This window comes from Manis pentadactyla, chromosome 3 (assembly GCF_030020395.1).
Source record: "Manis pentadactyla isolate mManPen7 chromosome 3, mManPen7.hap1, whole genome shotgun sequence".
Lineage (NCBI taxonomy): Eukaryota > Metazoa > Chordata > Mammalia > Pholidota > Manidae > Manis > Manis pentadactyla.
This window is the reverse complement of record NC_080021.1, coordinates 195,839,665-195,861,444: the sequence shown is the minus strand read 5'-3', so window position 1 is coordinate 195,861,444 and position 21,780 is coordinate 195,839,665.

Here is a 21,780-nt window from a genome sequence, read left to right as displayed (position 1 = left end):
CTCCAACTCATAGGAAAGCATCTATGCTTACTTCATTCCATATTTTCATACTATTAGAGTTTCATGCCATCCGTTGAGATATTGAAGGGAGTAATAGTGAGTAAACCTTCCTCAAACCACAGTTGAGAATCCACAGATCCAAAATAGAGCAGAAAATTAGTCCACAGACTTTCTTCAACCATGGAAAAAGTTCTATTACCCACTAGGGTACTTGTTTAAGCTGGGTCTAGGTCCTCCGCAGGGGAAAGGGTACAGGGGGAAATCTGGGAAGTGGGTGAATTGCTTTGAGTAGGATGACCAACCATCCCATTTTCTAAGAACTGTCCTGGCTTTAACATTGAAAGTCCTGTGCCCCAAGCAACTTGGACAACTGGTCACCCTTGAGTCAGCATTCCATTTCCAACACTTTCACAGGCTTACTTCACTTGATTTACACAATAAACTTTGCTGAGATTCAAGATATTGATATCTCCATTTTCCAGATGGCAAAACTGAGGCGCCAAGAGATCGAATGATTACTAAAGGTCACAGAAAGAAAGTGGCAGAGCTAGGATTCCGTCCCAGATCTGTTTGCCTTTGTCCAGTGCTACTTCCAGCAACCCCCCTCCATGCCTTGTGTTTCTCTGCATCGATGGACAAGAGAGCAGAGGTAGTAGAGCTGTCACACTGAGGAACTCAGACTCTCTGTGTGCACAGTGACTGAAAAGGGAACCATAAACCTTGAGTTCATTTGGGCCTGCTCCAATCCAATGAGCCAGGCAGCCCAGTTATGAGAAAGATGAAGAAACATCTACATAGGGTATTCAAGATCTCACAGAACCATTTGTAGGTTCTGATAAAATTTATATTTAATTAGACAGGTCCTTGCTTTTCTCTAAATTGAAAAATTTCATGGTTTCTTATTTTCTACAGCATACATAGTATGTCATTCCTGGATGCTAATAATAGTAATAATAGTAATAATAATCTTAATTAAAGGAAATTCCTATTTTTATGCACTGCTTTAATAGGTCACTGTGGATTCTTTTTTAACAAAATCTTCCCAATCCTTGTCAAGGATGACATTTATTTATATATCCAGTACAAAGAAGAAACTCCTGAGGCCCTGCCAACCTGGAAGATGACAATTTTCAGATTTAGAAGAAGTGTACCCATATTCCTAGAAAAATTCTTATGTATTTGTGTCCTTCCAGGGTTTTGTTTGCTTGCTTTTTTTTAAAGTACAGATTCTGTAAAAGAGAAAAAGAAAAGAGCTGGGAGAAAATGAGGCAAGAGGGAACAAAGGGAGTGACAGAAATACTGAAAGAGTCAGATAAAGGAATGAAAGAAAGGGAGGAAAGAGAGAAAAAGAAGAGCAAGACCTGCCTGGTGAGAAACGAGAACGGGCTAAATGAAAAACGACAGCACGGAAAGTCATGGAGAGCTCAATTAATTAGTTACTGTCCATTTCCTTGAGAGACCTCTAACAAATCTGTCCTTGTCAGTAACAGGAAATCTTTTAGAATTCTTTATAAAAGCATATTAATGACGGTGGTAAGCTTCAGCACCCCTGTACCGTGACATGGCGGGAGATCCTGTAGGTCATCCCAGGAACCAGCCTTACACGTGCACGTGCAACCCTTCTCCACTGCACGCAAGAGCCCCTCCAGCCCACAGATAGTCAACCCTCTATCCTTGACTGGTACATCAGGAGGCTGACATTTAATACCCTAAGGATATAGATGTTTGAAAGCTGGTTATTGTAACAAAGGAAGCTATCCAAACTCTGCAAGACAAAATGGATCAGATAAAGCTGACACAGAGATAAATCTGTTTTACATCCATTCTTACACAAGTTTTGCTAATCTATGTAGTTATAGCTTTCCCACTGAAGGGGAAAAAACCCACCACATGTCAGCAAGTCCACATCACATTCCTATTTTTAATCTCTGAGGTATAACATTCTAGGCAATGACCATTTTTATGCTGACTTTTGCATGAATTCCATTAACGTAGGATGACATAGGAAGAAAATGAGAAAGGAGGATAAGACAGACTGTGGGGAGGCGAAAAAAGAGAGAGGGGAGAGGATTTCTTCTTGAATGGCTATATAAATGCAGATATTTTTTTTAAAATGAATGAATTCTGCTCCATCATTGACATAGGATCGCTTCTCTCCCAGTCAGCCAGACACCTACTCTTCATTAGCCAGTATTTATGCTGCCAGATTGGACTTTCATATGGGAGCCTGAAGCATGAATGGTACAGATGGCAGGAAAGCTCTCATGAGATTGATAACGATGAAGAAAGATGCCACATTAAGTCAGAAGGTGCCACTGCTAACATCCCAGCTCAGAGGAGAATATTTCTCGCTAGCACTCCCCTCCAAGGGCTGTTTTTCTTCTGGCTCCAAGTAAAATTCATTCCGCTTCCCAAAAGCTCACCGCCCCACACTACTGCTGGCAAATGAATGATACATTTGCTTTAGTCTCTTTTGTGTGTCAACTGATTTTGCCTCAGACTCTTAACCTTTACTTTCCAAAAGTGGTTGAGATCTTCGTGGTGCAGGGGAACTGGGAAGGGGGGGATTGGGGGGAAGGAGGGAGGAGGCATTTTAGTCAAGGTTTCCTTTAAAACAAAGGCACCACTATAAGAAGTTCCATGCAGGAAACCTGAATGGTATTTATTGTTTCCATCCAGGCCTTCACTGCATCTGCTGCCTTTCAGAGACAGATGCTGTGTTCATAAAACCCGGGCCCTATCTCAAAAGCCTTGGAGAAAGGGCAATCTCCAGGGTGTAGGATTGAGGGTTTATTTAATGGGAAAGCCAACACCACTGGAAGGTCTGCAGTGTGAGGCATTTGCTGCAGGAATGGAGGGGGAGTCTTGCAAGTACACATTTCCAGAGAGGGACCACAATTCATTTGCACCATCAGCTGCTGGCTCAGCCAGTTGGTTCCTCTTGCAAGGAAAACAGGTCCTCATCTATAAGGTTCAAGCTTTTCCACTGCAAAGGTTAAAAAAATATCTACTACAGTTCAGCAAAAAAGAGCGAGATCTTGTCCCACTTTTTAATCTCTGTGGTCCTGGTCACTGATTTTATCTTGCCAGAAATGTATCTTTGGCATCAAAACAGGGAATGAGTTCTCTGGTCCCTCCTGACATCCCAGCCTCCCTAGATGGCCACCTGACACCAGGCCAGGAAACAAGAGCAGGGGAAAGCTCTCTGGCCCTCACCGCAATCAGACGGGGAAAGTGTTTCCCTTGTTCTGAAAGGGTCACCCAGAAACCAAACCAACAAACAAAACATGACATAACAGGGACTTGCAAACTTAGCAAGTTTGCAAAATCTGGCAGCTCTTGCCCAACCTGAGTGATATATTATCAGAGTCCTTTCTAGAAAATGAAGGCTGGGAAACAAAGGGAGGCCACATCCAGGGTCCCTGTGCAGCAATCACAAATTCTTGTCAGTGTGTAAGCATTCAATTTAGCTTCCTGGGTTTACAGGAACTCCAGACAATTTAAGACACTCTAGGCAGCCCATCCCAGATGGCCCAAAACCCCTGGACCTAGAATGCCTACTGTCCAGGACAGATATTTGGAGAGTCTTAATTGAAGAGAATTCCTATTTTTATGTCTGTATGATGTACCATCAGCATTTCCTCCCTGACAAAAATACACAGAGGGGCAACTAGTCCAAATAACTGGTTTAAATCTGTAAATTACAGCACTGCTTCAAGGAACTTTTAAGGTCATTTTGTGTCTATGGAAAAGTTAGATGGCATCATAAAATTTTTAGAGCTAATGTAATCTTTATACAGTGGATTCATCTCTGCTGATGAGATGTGTTTGAGGTACTACCCTTCTCTCCCTCTCTTTCCACTGTCCTTGAGTCCTGAGAGAGAGAATTACTGCTCTGGTAGCATTCATGCCAGGATTATACAAGATGTTTCTCCCTCCGTCCAGAATTCAAGGTTTCAGAACCTAGACCTTCATTTCACTCCCCTCCACCCAGAGAAGTAGTATTACTAAATACGGTTAATTTGCTGAGCTGGTTGCACTTCCGCTGTGGGTTCTAATCCTCTCTTACATCTCCTGTGTGTCTTTCTTCTCTGAGCTTCGTCTTTAGTGACCTTCTCATACCGTTTCATTAAATGCCCTCCACCTTGGTAAATTACAGCACTTTGAAGCCTTGGAGTTTAGCATATAAAAAAGCAAGAGCCTCTGTATACTGCCCTGGGCTAAGGTGTGATGAAAATCCCATACAAGCTGAACTATACTTCCTAATCAAATGGGTGGAACAGATGGCTGCTGGAGCAAACCATCACAATGGAAATATCTGCAGTTCTCATGGTAACGGAATCTGCCAGGTCTGAGGGATTTGCTGTTTTTCAGGACATCTGAGCTGCAATCTCTTTCGAGCTGTCTAGCAGTCCCCGTCTCGCTCGCTCTCACTCTCTCAGCATGATGGAGATAGAGTTGAAAGGTGGAGCCCGATTTTGCATTCCAGCTGTGATTAAAGACACAGGCACACATCCTGGGAGATAATGTGCGGCATATTCATTACACTATCTAGAACCTCTTTAGCTACTGGCACATGACTGTCATACAATTACAGTGTGCCTTCTTCAGGAGTAACGGGGGTTGGGATGAAGATCAGAGAACAACAGAGAGGGACAATATGAGGAATTAAGATGCATGAGATGTACCCTGTAATAAAGATACGGAGCAATATTAAAACGAGCGGTTGTTTCCATTTCATGGCAACATGTCAAGATGACTTAACATGGAAGGATAAAACATCTGGCCTGGGGAAAAAAAATACATGATGTCGGATTTCCAAATCATAACTGTAGACTATGTGAAAGAAAAACAACAGATAAGCAACTGTGTACCTTCCCAATAAGTGAAAGCATGTGGAGGGTTTCCTTTACACTCTGCAATCTGAAAGGAGAGCCATCTCATAAGACAGAGGTTAAAATATAGACACTGCACTTTCATTATAAATCGAAGGTTTGGATTTAAACCCATAGGACTACACTACAAAAGAGGTTTTTTTTATTATTTTTTTTCTCATGCTATTCATAACCTTCTGATTTTACAGCCGTGCTTGGAAAGGGAGAAAATAATCAGTCACAATGCTGTTTTATTAAAGTCTTTTTCCTCCAAATCCCTATCGATTTAAAGAAATAAGGAAAAGTATACTGTCTTCTTTGCTAAAGTACCTGCTAGAGCACGCACGCGTGCACACACACACACACATACGGTTGATTCACAGCTGCCTGGTCCCTTGGGTATTTGAGCTTGAAGATCAGACAACATATAAGAATTCAGCCATGACTCAAAATGGAAACAAAGAAGACCATTCTTAGCAAACCCGGCAATGTGAAATAAAAAACTACAGGCTGTAGGCTGGAGCCCCCTAGCACGCTTACCCACCCCATTGTCCTTGAGGGCACTACTGTTAAATACATATGACAGCCAAAGAGATGAGGAGAATGGTTTCCAGAAAGCAATGATTGGATCTCCCTTTTCATGAGGTAGAATAGGCAGGACTATGGAAGCCTCTAAGTAGCACTTGAGAACAGGTCCTGTAAGGCAGCATTGTCTCCCTCTCATATGGCGCTTGAAGAACATATTATATTATACAACGTTTTTCCAAGCCCGCCCTGCTCTGACTGAGACCCTCTTCCTTTAGAAGCCTGGTAATAACAACTTGTGGATGACAATCTCCGTCTTAACAAGCCGGATTAGTTAGTTTAAAGCAATGAACTGAGGCCATTTGTGCAGATGCTAATCAAAATAGAAAAAAGGAAAAAAATTATAAAAGACCCATGTGCCTCCATCTCTTGTAAGCACAATATAGATAAAGAGGAGGGTGTCCCAGGGCCACATCTGTGAGCTGACCTCTAAGGCACACAAAGGTCTTCAGGGCTCTGAGGTTATGAAAGGAGGGAAAAGGGTTTGTATCAGGCCAGGAGCAGACAACAGCGGCTCTGAAAGGGCAGTTACCGGAGAACTGGCTAAAAGCTCTTTTTTCTTGGGAATTGTCCTTTAGAGTGCATGAAGTCTTCACTTTTCGCAGACCCTTCCAGCTCCTTAGCACAGAGCCTGGCCCTTAGAAGAGGTGCACATTAAATGTTCGATGGCTGGAGGGACAAGGGATGGAGGGATAGGTGTACAAGGGAAGATTCAAAACTGTCAAAATGTGACAACAAACAAACCCCACCAATGTGTAACTGTCTCCTCCTTCCTTACCACACTGAGAACATGGAAGTATATTAAACATAAAAGCACATTTGGAAACACACCATGTCCTGAGAAATCAATGGCAAGATTGATTATAAACATTCAACCATGACTGGCACTTTAAAATATACACACAGAAAGGAAAACTACTCAGCTGACAATTCAGACTTAGAATATTGCAGAAATTCAAGCCCATTAAAAAAAAAAAACAATCTGTCATTTCATCAGTTTCTCTGACACGCCACTTTTTTCTCTACCACAACTCGGAAACTGACTCATGAAGGAAAGAATGTTTAGTTTCCTTTAAAATAGTCTGAGAATAACATAATACACACTCTATTACCTTCTGGATCTGAGTGTGTAATCAGTGTAAGAGAGAAAAACAAATTGTGAGAAGGAATGTTAGCTCTCACATTCCAGAGTACAATACACACACACAGCTTCTTCCGGCTTCTTAGATTTTAACTGCCCTTCAGAGTAGATGTTGCTGTTTTAGAAGTTCTCTAAGCCAAATGTTTGCTGGAGTACTAACCTCCTAAGAAGCTCAGGACATCCTGCTGAGATCACTCAGTTAGAAAGACATTCAACTGGCCTCCAAGTTAGACAAGGCAAGTTTGAGAATTAGAATTATGCTTAAAGAGTAAAACATAAAAGTTTCCTCTCTGGGAAACATTCACCTCTAACACTCATCACAAAGAATATTTTTGTACAAGAAGGTTGTAGTCAACCTCAAAAAGATACAACTGTAACTCCAAAATGTTCCTTCTATAATTTACATACTTCAATTTTAATATATATATATATTCAGCCCAAAGTGCCTCTTAGCTACAGAGTTTCTGGGGGACATTAGTGCCAATGACTCTCTGATTTTCTCATATCCCTGTCACCTAGAGCTGAGGAACAGAATTTTCTGGTGGTGTTAAAAGTTTTAGGATCAAATTTGTTGCAGACGTCGCCTAAGTCAGTGGCACATTCAGAAGCCCAAGCAGGACAGTCAGACCAGTTCTTTCAGGGGAGCTTCTTTATTGCCAACCTTCTCTAGAATAAATCCTCAAGAACTGAGCTGGAATATTCTGTTGGAATTGATATCAAGGGACCCAAATAGGAAAACCTACTGCATAACGCACTCTACGAGGCAGCGGGGAGGAGGGGGCCCACAAAACGAGTCAGCACCTTCTTGTCCTCGAGGAGTTTACAACTGACAGAGGACAGTTAAGATAAGGTAGTAATGGTTACAAGGGACAGTGGGATATAACATAACACTACGCCACAAAAGAAGCAGAGTTCCAAGGACTCTACAGAGGCTGAGGAGGGTTTATAAAAGGTTCTATGAAAATGGAACCGTTGATGAGGCTTGAAGTGTTTTACGTAGAACTTCAACAGACCGGGGCATGGATGAGGATAGTGCCAAGGCAGGAAATGGCATGAGCATTGGTGCAGGTAAGTGGCGAGACTGGTTTGGGCACAACGAAGAGACTTGTCTGAGCAGAGGAAGGCAGTGGGACGTGTGGGCTGGGGTCCTATGAAGGGAGGTGGCATCTAATCCAAGGAGCTTTGGGGAGCCACTAATCCTTCTTGAGCAAGGGAGAGTCATAACTGGAAAATATAGTTTCACTAGGTTCACAAAATACCTTGCTTTGTGAGAATTCCAAAGAAATTTCAAGCAATTAACCATCCCAAGGGCCCGTTACTAACAGGAAATCCAGGGGGTCACCCAATTTGTATGAAGCATACTTTCTGAAAGTCTGAGCCTTTAAGGCCCACAATGGCAAGTTGTACAACCTGTTCTATTCTGCATGTCTTTGGAAGTAAATAAACTTTTCTATTTTAATATTTGGCATCGTGACAAGACCTAAGAGGAACTAGAGAGATAATTAATAAGGGCATGAGGGGAAAGTGCAATTAAAAATGGCAAAGACTACTCCGTAAATAAGTGCTTCATACTGAGAAAGATTATTACTGCGATCTCCAACTTCAAACCTGAAATCAAATCACTCTGAATGGATAATTTGAGCATTATTAGGGGAGGGAAGCCATCCCAGTTCCTAGCCTCTAAATAACAGGAGAAACAAGATTTTATTCTGACCTCACCTTTCTGTCAGTTTAAATCAAGAAAATAATCACAGTTCAGTCCCAGCTGGCATAACTCTCTGTAACCCGAAGTTTTAAGTTGTCCTTCAGTTTCTCAACCAGAAGAGGAAGACAGATTGAGAATGCCTCAAGAAGAGTCTTTTCAAGGGAATTTTAAATTAAAAAGGTGTCTCCTAGGAAATGGGGAAGGCAAACTCCCTTTATCTGAATAAAGGCCTTTGTCAGAACTAAAAACTACCTGTAGCAAACCTGAAAGTTCAAGCCCCTCTCTGGCCTGGCTGTCTCTCTGGCTCCGTTTACAGGGCCTGCTTCAAGACGTTTCCCAACTGAAAAGCAGTCCATATGTTTTGTCCCTCAGAGGAGAACTTTTGGCTTCTTGAGTTGAATGATCCAAAACTGAATCCTTTCCCGCAATTTCATTTCATAGCTGAATGCCAAGTATACAACGATAAGGTCACAGGGACACAGATCCATCTCCAGAAAGCAATCACACACCCTGGGTGCCATAAGTGGGAGATGTAATTGGACGCGGTAGGTTTTGCTATTGTTCCAACATGGAAATAAATCATTTTAGTTAAACAGCCAATGACCACAGCCAACTCAGCAGGCACAGTGGTCAGAAAAAAATGTGACTTCCAACTATTGCTTGAGATGGAGACAGTCACTTACACTGATGTCTGGTGGTTGTGAATAGCTCTGTTATTTTATAATCATCATCGTCGCTGTTGTCCTTGCTGTCGTCATTTGTCTAGTTATCTTAGTAAGGGACGATGACCAAAGAGAGAGACTATTGTCCATTACGCCTAGTAAGGAGGTCCACTAATAAAGATGGGATGAACAGCTCCTGACTATAGTTCCTGCTCAAAATTCTTGGCTCATCTTCCTTTAAGACAGGGGTCAAAAAGTAACACTTGCAGTCTAAATCTAGCTCACTGCCTATGTTTGCAAATAAAACTTTATTGGAACACAGCCACGCAACATTCTCATTTCTGTATTGTCTATGGCTACTTTGGCACTGTCAGGACAGAGCTCAGAAATTAATGACAGAGACTGAGGCCTGCAGAGCTTAAAGTATTTACTAGCTAGCCCCTCACTTTACCAAGCCCTGCTCTAAAATCATCATCATCATCACCACCGTCCCTTCCATTTGCAGGGGGCATGGGATGTCAGAGGGTTTTAACATGCTTTGCTTGATAACATCTTTCTGATACATAAAGATGGAGACAACTGCAGTATCTGGAGACACGTCAGACCCATGTCACCTCTCCAAGGGAGATGCCGTCTCAGCGCTGCCTGCATAATGGGACACCTGAGGTGCAGGATGTCACTTGGTGTGCGGAGAGTGACAACCAGTGCTCCTGGTTCTCATCAAAATGGGAGGGAAAGGGCTTGACCCATAGATTGGGGTGACTCACCAGGAAATGACAGTGAGCATTGTTAAACTTGGAACTTGCTTATTAAACTACCATGTGTTACATACATTTATAACTGTACATATTCTCATCCATCTGGAGTGGAAATGTGTAAATGGATAAACATAAAGGTTGAGAACATGCAACTGATTGGACTCTTAGAAACTGCAATAGCAAGATAACATATTTAAAATAATTTAGAGTTCAAACTCAAAGCTGAATTCAAATCCAGACACCCATTAGCTATCTGTCTTTGGGAAAATGTCTTACCCTATGCTTCAATTTCTTCAACTGCAAAATGGAAAAACCAAAATAAGGCTTACTCTTCAGGGCTGCTATAAGAATTGAATGAGGAATTCCTGAATCCCTGGTACAGAGCAGTAAATGCTCAAGATATGGCAAAGGTCATGACTATTACTGTGTTTGGCTTCAGCTAAGAAGGCAGAATTCCTTCCTCAGAAAGGCTCATTGAAATATCCTTAGTAAATAGGGTTAACAACCTCAGTGTTTTGATCTTGTACTCAACTTGCTTTTATATGAAGCTTAATTATAGCTTGTATTTTCACATTGCTTCTACTATCAGACTTTTTTTTCAAATGAACTCAACATAGGTGCATATGTATGGCATATGGGTCAGGTATTTGCCCATTTTACAGTTGTAGAAAATAAAGTTATACCTAGAATCCTGTAGTTAATGAGTTAAGAGAACCTGTCTCTCCTGCCTCATGTCCCAGAGCACTTAGTATTACCCTTGACTTTATGCAATGGTCTTTTAAAAGTCAACCCTAATATTCTAGGGAAGGCAGAGGTCCCAGTTAGAAAGCCAGAGTGGAAGAAATGAGAGCAAGGGCAGAAAACACTGGGGAAGAGACTGAGACACTCAGGAAAGCAAGACTCTAACCAGGGGATGGCGCTTCAAAATTCAGACAAACACAGTGTACCTTTAATAAGGGCCATGTCTACACTTCTTTATTGCTTACGATCTGAAGCTAAGCCAGAGGGATGTACATAGAGAGATCTTTGTCTCATTTCAGGAAGGATACAGGATAAAGATTCTATGCCAGTAATCTTCCTTGGATTAATGGTTTCTCTTTTATCTGCTGTATTTCTGCTCAGATGTCTTTTCTCTGAATGAGTCAGAGGAATGCAAATGCTGGGTGCAGTCTGCCTGAAATATTTAAATCTAGTTTTGCAATGTTTTGCAGGTTTAGAGGGGGAAACTGTACACACACACACACACGATGATGGAATGGCAGCTGAGAATTACAGATATATCAGCCCGCAATACAAAATGTGGTATTTCAATCTGACAACAAACTCATTTATCTTTTTCCACTTCTTTGTTTCTCCAGATCAACATTTAGATGCTTGATGTGAATGGAAGGAATCTGCAACATTCTTTTGTGAGACTCAAGAGTGTATCTGACTACATGGAAAACTGATTTTATTTTGGCTCCTAAATGACAACCCTTCATCATGCAATGAGTGTGTCCCTGGAGAAAGCATTCTCCACACACTGATAGACGGTGGGACAGGTTGGGCGGTTGGGCATGATTTGTGTGCATTTTCCTGATCCCTTCTTTTATTGATACATTGTGAACTGTTTTCTTGTTCAGTCATAGACTTGCGGCAGTGTCTCACTATTGTGACTAAGAGGGCTTCCTCTGAAAGGAACCTGAATGGCATTAATATTCAAATCCTCTGGCTTGGTCTGCAGTAGCCTGGTGGAGCTTGCACAGAGCTCCTGGTCTGCAAGGGAACAAATCCTGGAAAATACAGCAGAGTAAATTGGGATTTAGCTTCTGTCCCCATGTGCAGTACTTAACATGAAACCCTTATAATGAAAGGTCTCCTCCAAAGGCTTTTATTGCTGCAAGAAAGCATTCCTACCATGTGAACCCAAGGACAGAGAGAGGCTTTCTTATTTTCCTTTCCTCCTCATGTGAAAGAATAATCTCATGCCTTCAGGACAAAGGCTGCTTTAAACAACAAAGTGAAATGCTTTCAATGTCTATGAACATCTCCCAACATCAATGAGATTGCTATTCAGATGAAAACAGGGGAAGAATGTTAGGCATGAACAACTGGTCAATACAGCATTGCCCTCAAAAACCAGAAAGCCAGAATTTGAAATGTGAAACATCTCCCACTCCTATTAAATGAGGATTGATGAGTTCCCAGGGATATTCAACTTCCTTTGACTTGACTGAGGTGATTTATGACCCTGCTCCTGCCATGGTTTCTAAATTTTCCCCAATCGTTCACCTGAACTAAGGCTGGGGAAGACTTGCCACAAGAGCACACAACCCTGCTTCTTTTCCTCAAAATGTTTTCCCAAGTGGGTCTGCAGAATTTAATTCAGCATGCACTGAACACCTAGACTGTGCCAGGCATGTTGCTAGCTACTCAGGCCAAGAGTTGTGTGAGACACGGCCCTTGCCCTCAGAGAGCTCAAGTCTAGCAAAGAGAGGGAAGAACCAATACCTGGAATGTAATACAATTGCTACAGCAGAGACAATTTAAAAAGATGGACCACACAGGATGGGTAGGTATCAGTTAAAAAAATTTTTTTTTCTTTTTTTGAAGTCATTTGAATTGAGGCTTAAAGATATTAACCACTGGAGAGATGGACAAAAGAAAAAGATTCCTAGAGTGAGGTCACAATCTCTAGACAAGCAAATAAATAAAGCTTGAAATACAACTACCACCCAAAACATAAAAATGTGTTGACTTTGCCAAGTCAGATTTGTTGGATTTCTATTATCCATGTTCCCTATTGATCAAGAATGGATTTATGTCGCCCAAGGGCGTACTTCAGAAGGTTACATGTTATGAGAAAGGTCAGACTTCTGTCTCTCCAAGTGAAGTTTCAGTGGCCCCAGCTTCTGCTCAGCAGTCAGCTCTCTTAACTCATTCCCTCTCCAGAGAACCACTAAAAGACTTAAACTCTCTGAGGTCTTTGGCAGCTTCCAGAGATAGGAATACAGGTCCTCTTGGACCCCCTTCAGTCCATCAGCAGACTCTCAGTTGTAGGTGTCTAAGTGAGAAGAGACGGGCAGGCAGGGAGCTCAGGCCACAGGAAGGGGAAGCACTTTCTCAAAGAGGTTCAGCCAGTCTCTGCCTAGCATGAGGGTGTATCCTGCCTGGTACAAGAATGCAGACCACACTGAGTGACACCGAGCTGTTCATTTTCTCATGGAGGGACTCCAAGTTTCTCAGAACTGAATGATGATCATGGTATATCATTAGATACCTCTTAGATTAGATATATTAGAGAGAGATATTAGAATCCCAGTTTTAATGGCTACAACTTACCCACTGAGTCCTCTTAGCAAATCAAACTGTGGTTCACCAAAAGGCTTTTGCTCTCTTGACATCAGAATCCAAACCATCATCTACGTTACACAGAAAGATTGTAACTACAGACACTTCCCAGCCCCCAAAATTAGCCTTCTCTGGATAGGGCGGCATGCACTGACGAGGGCTTTTCGAATGCTCATTTAAATGAGATGGAAGGTAATTTACTCTCTTAAACGATATCAAGGCTCTGGATGGCACAATGTGAAAAATGACTAAGTCCACTCATGCATCAGACAGGATAATTCTGGCAAAGTTGGTGCTGACAGCATTAAAAAACAGGGATGGAAGAGTCTGGCCTTGTTGCTGTCATTTTAAGTGTCACTGGGAGTGACAACAAATGCATTTCCTCCTCCAGCATACTTACCTCTCGGTTTTGTCAGACCTTAACTGGGCCCATGCCGCTTTGAGCATGTGATGAAAAAATAAAAAGGAAAAGTGTATGTGTGACCGTGTGAGAGAAGGGAGGAGGAGAAGAGAGAGGAGACGAAGGTGACAAAGAGAGAGAGAGTAAGACACAAAGGAGCGATGGAATCAGAAAAACAGTGAGACAAAGACAGAGAGAAATAATGATCGACAAACAAGGATCATTTGGGATAGCTCTTCCTGAATATCAAACAAAGAGTGCTGTTAGTAACCTCATGGAAAAAGCTAGTTTTTGCTCATTTCTGCAAATCAAGAAACCTGCCATGTTTCCAAGACCCACTCTGAGTTTTCAGGCAAGACAGCCCAGAATTTCTTGTTAAAAGCTTAAGGGCTCAATTTATGCTAAGCATTCAAGGAAATGTCTCATCCAAACAGGATATCGTTTTTCATATTAAAGAAGCAAACCGATCTCAGAGCATAAATGTTATTATTCACAGTCGCAAAGGAAAATGGCATTTACTTTCTCTTCCTTCATAGGGAAGGAAGGAGGAGGCTCTCCCTTCTTTGGAGCCAGAAGAAGGTTCAGAAATCCTGTTTCTACTACTGAAAGAAATACATTTATTTCTCTCAACTCCAATAGGAAAGCCCATAGGCTCCTCCATGGCATCAATTGCTTTGATGGGCCAATGTACAGCATGTGCATGTTGCTTTTCAAAATATGTTTGAGGGGAAGAATCAAAGCTAATTTCAGTGTGTGAAAAGCTAGCAGATTCCATTAGTGATTGTGACTTCACTTCAAAGTGATAAGGCTGCTGGATGCAGGTTCTCAGAACTGAATGTCCAAATGGGAATTTATGATGTAGAACTTCAGTTTTATCAACCATAGGCTTCAACACACATACAAAAGAAGAAATACATGGGTTTTTTTCCCTAGCAGAAATTTTTAAGTTAACCCAGTGAACCATTTGTGTACTCTTTTACCGTCCCCACCTCCATCATTTTTCCCGTCAAAACAGGTTAGAGCCGGGGGAGGGAGTCATTGGGATCATTTCTGGTTTTCATATCCGTAAATCTGAAAGAGTGCACCTTACAGAAACGCACATTGTCTCTCCTGGAGAAGACCAGGGCAAAATCCCAGAAGCAATTCAAATAGGACTAGAACACAGCCTGATTCTCTGAATTGCCCTTAAAATATCTACATTTAGTAATACTCTTTAATTTTTTTGGTCCCAAATCCCTTGAAGTCATCTCCCACCTTATGGCGTATAAGCCCAACTAGAACTTTGAAAAGGATATGGTGATACTTAAGGGTTGTTATTACATTCAAGATGCATGCAATCCATAAATGAACACAAATAGCCTACTCTTATACCCAAAGAAAAACATTATGTACTAGTAAATTCTACCAAAATGGAGCACACTTTATTAGGAAGTTTGTTATAAAACAACATTTGGTGTTTCCACCTATAAAACTGGGTGATCTCCATTGAATGGCATTTAGTGGTATGTGACTTTTTGTTTTTTTTGTGTGGAATTTTTTTTGTTTTTTTTATAAGACAAGATTTACATTACTCAGAATATAAAGAGTTATCTGGGCCCACTAGTTTCATTTAAAAAATTACAAAGGAAGTCAGGAGCCATGCCAGTTTAACTCATCTCAGGCAAGTAATAATACCCTTCCCCGGTCCAGGTCCAGGAAAAGGAAAACAGAGTCACTGAGAGGGGTACTGGCACCCCTCCATGTTTGATTCAGCCACAGGCTGCTCTGCAGTACTGTTCACTATGTGTTCAGGTACCAGTTGCCATGGTCAGTGGAAGAAAATACAGAGACACAGAGTGAAGCAAAAGATAACTCCTGTTTACTGTGTGCCTACCAAGTGCCAGGCACAGAAGCCTCAGAGTTACTCTCTGAGTTATATTCCAACACCCACTCTATAGACGGTGAACCTAAAGCTCTAAGGCTTGTCTGTGATCTTAAAGCTGGTAGATGATGGGACTGAGTAAACTCAGGCCCCTCTATCTCACCCCAAAGCCTGTGTTCCCGTAGACTCCGGACCAGTGGTTTACGAACTGTGTTCTGGTGTCTTAGGAGTTCCTCAAATGTTTGGTTTGAATTTTAAATATTTTAAAAACTGTAATGAAAAACAAGAAGTAGATTCAACTGCTGCATACTCAATGATACTGTTTTGGAGACTACCAAGATATTAACTAGTTTTCTCATTGGCTGACTTTCCAATAAAATATGTTCATATAATTTAACATTTAAAAGACTGCTTTTATCAATTTCACATATTGAATTTTGCAGAGAATTTGCCAAAGCTAAAACAAAACAGGTTTGAGAATCGTTGCTCTAGGGCAGACATACTCCATGGGGAGTGAGGGGGTGGGGGACAATATAACTCACAAGGGGGTAAAACTTGGTTCTTGAGGGCCAAAAACTCATAGATACTACAGTGGTTTTTCCCCACTTCCCAAAGGTCATAGCACATAAACAAATACCAGTATTTCTGTGGTACTAAATTTCACAGGTTGAGGCGGTTAGGAAAAAAAGTCTACAAAGGCTCTTTATGGGGAAGATAATGAAAAAGAAAAGGTTGAGAAACACTGTTCTAGGGTATTATGAATTTCAGAGAATTTGAAACAGAGAAAAAGGAACACTTGGCCCTTAGCCTGAGCAGCCCACCTAACTTGAATTGTAACTCTGTGGGGACTTCTCCTTGGAGAATAAGCTGGTTTGTTTGCAACTTTAGGATTTTCTATCCATAGAAGACTTTTATAAGCTCCAATTCCTTTCTGAGAGGAGACAGCAACCTGAGCAGCTGCCTCATTTTACAGAAGGAAAAACTGAGTTCCTGAGAAGCAAAGGGTTTACTCAAGGACATAGAACTACCTGCAGCAGCCAGAACGCACACCCAGAAAGGCCCCCTGAACAGGGAAGGCACTCGAAAAGTGTCTGGGGATGAATGACTTTAACAAAGAAATTTCACTGGCAGGATGGAATACAAAAATGTTTAAAATCAATTGTATGCAGTATCTATTCAATATCACCAACTGATGGGAAAAAATAAAAATAGTGAACACCCCCATATAAATTTCCCCAGTGGCTGGAGACCTCTCAGAGCCCCTCCCCACCTCACAGCCCAGCAGGAACAGAAGAGTGTCAGTAGACAACGCAAGGGAGTCCTTCCTCCAGCCGACCCACCTGCACATCTCCCCTCTGTTTGTTTTCCTTCTTTAAAGCTCTTACAATACTCCCACTGTAGTACCATCTGCTGAAGCGGGATGAACAGGTAGCTTTAAAATGATGATAGCTCTGGGAAATGATAATCACTAGGTCATAGAAAGCTGCACTGCAGTGTATAAATAAGATAAGTAAAAGTGCTGAGGGCTGCATGTTTGCTTTAATAAAATGTGTTTTCCCTTTTTGTGGAGAATGTCTTTCTCAAACGCCTGGGGAGAGAAGCTGAACTACAGACCAGAAACACACAGTTCCAGAATCTGGCTATGAGGGTGGGATCAGAGGGGAGAGGAATGAAATATTACTTACTGAGACACAAAAGGAAAAGAGTTGGACCAGAGCCTTTGTGTTGAATTGCTGAGGCAATGGAATGAGATCAGAACTTCCAGGTCTAATTCCGAAACTCCCTTTGGTAGAGGCAATATGCTGCAGTGAAAAGAGCAAGGGCTTGGGTTACAGCATGGCTCTCCACTAACTATGCGACCTTGGGAAACTCAATCTCTCTGAATCTTGATTGTCTCATATGTGAAAAGGGGATAGAATCTCACAGGGATATCATAAAGTGTAAACTAGAGAATTTATGTAAAGCACCAACCAAAAGACCTGAAATACCTTTGGCATCGAATAAATGGCAGTAGTGATGATAAGGATGCAAATTCTTGAGATGATGATGGTGGTGATGATGACCCACAGGACTTCTCTACAAAGTAGCTTCATGTACACACTGGTCCTAGAGATTGTAAGTAGCTTAGAAGTTAACATACCCTGTGAGATACGCTATTGGAAAGTATAATTCATAGTGCAAGAATTCCCTTTGCAAAGTATTTCAGTGAGCAAGAACTAAGTCTTAAAAACATGGGCACCTGCTGAACTTTTGCAAATATATCATATTACTTGGGCTTTCTGCATTTTTACTGACTTTCTCTCATTTTATCCCCATACCAGCAATGTGAGGTTGCTGAGGAGGTACATACAAGATGTCCATTTAACAGATGGGGAAACCCAAGACCTCAAGAGATTTTAGTCATTTAGTTACTGGCCACAGAGAGGTGGTACCCAAACAAAAAGCCTGGTTGTCTGCCTCCTGCCTAGTGGTACAATGAGCTGAGTACTTAAAAATTTCTGCCTGAAACAAATCAGAACCCATGCAGGTCAGGTGCAGTTGTGCCCTCTCTGAGTCCTAACGTGCAGTCATCTATCCTCCACCTGATTCCTCCCAACTGAGTCAGCACGGTGCTCTCTTCAGTCATCTACTTTTCTCTGTGCCCTCCACTCCTGACCCAAAGTAGAAAATCCAGAAAAAGTAGAAAATCCAGGAGAGACTCATGAAAGAATCTTTCCCCTTGGGAGCCAACAAAATGAGATGCCTATCAAACCAGATACATGAAAGGCATCATGTGACCACTCTGTGACTGCCAGAGGGCAAGACTGAGAAAGCTCTGGAAGGCTCTGCTGTACCCCAGGGGACAGAACAGAGATGCCCGAAGTCTGTAAGACACCAGCCCTACTGGTGACACTCGTCCTACTCTCAGACACAACCCTGAGCATATAAACATGTATCCTCCTCCCCACAGGTCTATGAGGAAGAAGGAGCAGCGTCCTTACCTCAGCTAGGCGAGCTGAAAAATCACAAATCGGGCACCATATGCAGAAACACACAACTTCTTACTTGGAAAGCTAACTCTTGAACACAGATTTCCCCACTCCTGTACCATCTTCTTTGAACTATACCAGATCGTTTTCTGAATCAATTAGAAATTTTTTGGTGGCAAAGAGGAGCAATCCAATTCAAATCTCCCTAAAGAAGTATTTTTTTCTTTTTTGGTTTATATAACTAAATAGTACAGGGGTATGTCTGGTTTCGGATTCCGCATTAAAGGCTGAATTAGTTCCCTCCACATGGTCGGCCCCGAGCAACTACAGGCTCTCTCCTAGTGGAGGAATTCCCTTCCTCACATCCTCACGTTACCATCCTCCATGGGAACTGCCTCAGCAGTTCCAGGGCAGGTGGGGAGCTGCATTTTGATTGGATTAGCTTAAATCATGTGTCCAACCCTGAACCAATCATATCCACAGAAGAAAGAGATACTTTGGTTAGTGCAGGCTAATCAGAGTCTACCACTGGAGTCATGAGTGAGGTCAATCCCAGTCAATCTGCATGATGACTATGATGGACAGGTACTTTTCTCAAAGAAAATTCAAGGTGCTGTTATCAGGAAGAAGAGAGAATAGAAACTGGGCAGGAACCCCACAGTGACGTCCAATCTTTTATTCTCCAAAAATCTTATTTGAAACCCTACTGTGTGCCAATTGTACTGCCAGGCAAGAGACAAATTTTAATAAGGGTAAGACCAATGTCCACCCAGGCATAAGTCAGTCTAGCATATCTAGACCCAATGGTAGAGTAGGTACCTTCACTGCTGACAGTATCTTCAACCACTTTGCCATTTAAGCCTTTAACTCACCCAAACTGCTCTTCTGTCCACACAGTATCTGAGCCAGACTGGTGAGAGATACAGCAAGGTGGCAAGTTGAAATTGTTTTCTATTTGCAAGGCAACTAGAATCCTAGAGTCATGTGTTATCCAGTAGGAAGGGCAGCGCAAGGTAGCGTTAAGAGCGCAGGCTCTGGAGTCAGCCTGCTTAAGTTTGAATCTTGAGTCAGCCACTCCCCAGCTGCCAAACCTCGGGCAAGTTATTGGCCTAGCCATGCTTTAGGTTCTTTAAATGTAATAAAAAGTCATTTAAGGATAAAACGGGCATAATTACAGTCACCTGTATTTTGAGATCTAACTGAGTTAATACAGGAGTCAGCTAACTTTTCTGTAAAAGGCCAGATAGCAAATATTTTAGGCATTGTGGGCCATGCAGTCCCAGTCCCTACTCTACTCTACTCTGCTGTCACAGTGTGACACTGTCCCTCTCTCAGGGGCCTCTCCCCACCCTTCCTTGACTATGCTGATTGTAGAGTTATCATTTCACATATACATACACATTAGCTGTTTGCTTGTATTTACTTAATGATACAGGAGATCAAGAAAACTCCCCATGCCTCTAATCAGATTGCCCTTCACATGTTTAAACTGTCTTGTCCATAGATTTAAAGAGGAAATACTCAGCAAAAACTTTGGTATATTGTACACAACCTAGTGCTGGGATGATTCATAGCAAGTAAAGAATAATGACTGTTATTAGTTGCTATAAATAAGCTCCAGCCTTATCAGTGCATGTTCACTTGCAGACATTTACTTCTATCAAAGTGATTTCCTTATGTTACAAGCCACCCCTCAAGTTTCCTCCTCTACAGCCAGGCTCTGGGTCCAGAAATCACTGCTCAAATTTCATGGTGCTCAGTCATGCTGAGATGTCTCAAGAGACACAAAAACAACACTGTAGTTAAAAGTTAATTCTTCCTGCTGGGTTAATAATTAGGCAAAACCAGTTTGAAGCAAGGGGAAATCAGTGTATCTGGAGTTCAGAATGAATTGGTGAGGAAGGAGGCAAAAAAAGGATTAGGGAGTTGGAATAAACCGCCAAGAACTCCACCTTCTGCTGAGCAGGAAAGGGGAGATGACAAGAGACCCACTGGGGGTCTCTAACTTATAATCAACAAGGAATCCTCAAACTCAGAATCAGATCTCTATCTGTGAGAAAGCTTTTTCGCTAACACCCCTACTTATTGGTGAGACAGAGACAACTTAAAACTTGATCAATTGTAAAATGCTTCCCCCTTAGCACTTCCCTGGAAGCCTAACTCAAGTTTATTTTGTACCAAGTCATCTTCCCCCAAATTTGTATAATAAAAGAGAAACTTACATCTCATTTGTTGATTTTGTTAGGATAGCCACAACCCCCTATGAATATGCACATTACCCAGGAGGCCAAGGGACAACCCTGGGAAAAACATGAAGGAAAAGCTGACAACTTTTCTACTTATTGGCCCAAAAACACACAGCTGACTTTGTCTTTCAGTGGAAGGGTACATGGGTGAGTCCATTCGTGGCCCATATTTTGTTACTAGGAATGAGTGGAGAGAGTAAAATTCTATGTATGTGGGCAAAACTGTACCAACATCACTCAGAATAAAGATGCTCTCATCCATTGACCTGCCCTGCAGAGAGCTAGACATGCACCAAGAGGCACTTAGTGTAGTTTGTCCAAAACATACCAAGGCCAAGATTAAGTCTGTAAAGGGTGAAATGCCACAGATTGATCGGTCATATGGCTGACATCTTCTGTAGCCTGATAACCCCAGAAGCCAGGCACTCAATTAGCCACATGACCCTTAACCCATTTCTTCACTTCTTCTGCAAGAAGAGCTCCTGGCATCATCCAAATACTTAGAGCCTCTCCATCCATCCATTTCCCCAGGACTAGGGTTGAGAATTTTAGTAAAAGGAGTGAAGAAATCACAAAAGTCCCAGTGGCCTAGAGAGAACTGCACGGGCTTTAAAGAAAGATGGAGTCAGGGCTGACTTTCGATGCTGCCTTTTTAGCTATAGGACTCTGGACAAGTTACCCCTCAGCATCCTCATCTATAAAAGAGTAATAACAGTATCTTCCTTCCTGTATTGCTGTAAGAATTAAGGAAATGTATGTTAAACATTTAATATATATTAAGGACTCAATAGATACGTTATTTTTTCTGGAAATCAAAGCTAAATGGACCTGAAGTGTACTTTCTCCAGCCTTGCTGTGTTGGTACATATTTTGGTCATCTCAGGAACGACTGGAAAGGCCAGGATCCCAAAGACACAAGGAGAAAGAGAAGAAGTAAAAGGAGAAGAGAGGAAGGACCAACAGCAGCAGCTGATACTCACCTTGCTTACCAAGTGCCAGACATTGTTCTTAGCTGTTAACGTTAACTCACTTAGTATTCACGGCAAGCCTGCAGGTTGGTACCATAATTGTCCCCACTGCATGGATAAGAAAACAGAGGTACAGACTGGGGAGTATGTGATTTGCCCAAGGCTACCCAGCACAGAAGTACCAGAGCCAGGATGCACACCCAGGCATGAGGGGTGTGCATTGGTGACTACTGCTGCAAGACCCAAGGAGAAAATAGAGCCTACTCAAAGACCTCAGAGCC